Source organism: Buceros rhinoceros, unplaced genomic scaffold (assembly GCF_000710305.1).
Source record: "Buceros rhinoceros silvestris isolate BGI_N320 unplaced genomic scaffold, ASM71030v1 scaffold5660, whole genome shotgun sequence".
Lineage (NCBI taxonomy): Eukaryota > Metazoa > Chordata > Aves > Bucerotiformes > Bucerotidae > Buceros > Buceros rhinoceros.
In genome coordinates, this window is record NW_010390079.1 from 10372 (window position 1) to 10779 (window position 408).

General features: G+C 41.7%; 1 protein-coding gene across 2 annotated transcripts in view; it reads left to right on the forward strand.

Annotated features, from left to right (window-relative positions):
- The window catches only part of SMOX (spermine oxidase), a 26671-nt gene that overhangs the window by 6253 nt on the left and 20010 nt on the right, over window positions 1-408 (forward strand). The gene's annotated exons all lie outside the window — the stretch shown is intronic.

Consider the following 408-nt stretch of genomic DNA (forward strand, 5'->3'; position numbering starts at 1 on the left):
CAGCAGGAAAGGAACATCTTTTCTGGTAGACTCAGACCAGCGTGGACTTCAATTCAAGGTTATTTTAACTTGTTTGGCTCAGTGTTTGGTGACATCCTCTTCGGTTCAGTGTAGATGGGGTCCTCAGTATGGGACAGAAGAGCCAAAAAGGACAAAAACCCAAACAACCAGCTGCAGACACAGAACCTAAAAATACTAAATCAAAGCCTGCGAGATGGAAAAGAAAATGCATGTTTAATGGAAAGATTAACTTCTGCTAAAAAAGCAATGATCCAATGAAAAGGCCAAATTTACTTCCGTGTAACTCGGCACTGCTGCTGTCAGCCCAGTGTTTCTTTCAGAGGGCAAAAGGGATTTCTTACTGATTTGTGTGTTGAAAGATTGATATGAGTTCAACCTGCTTTCAGC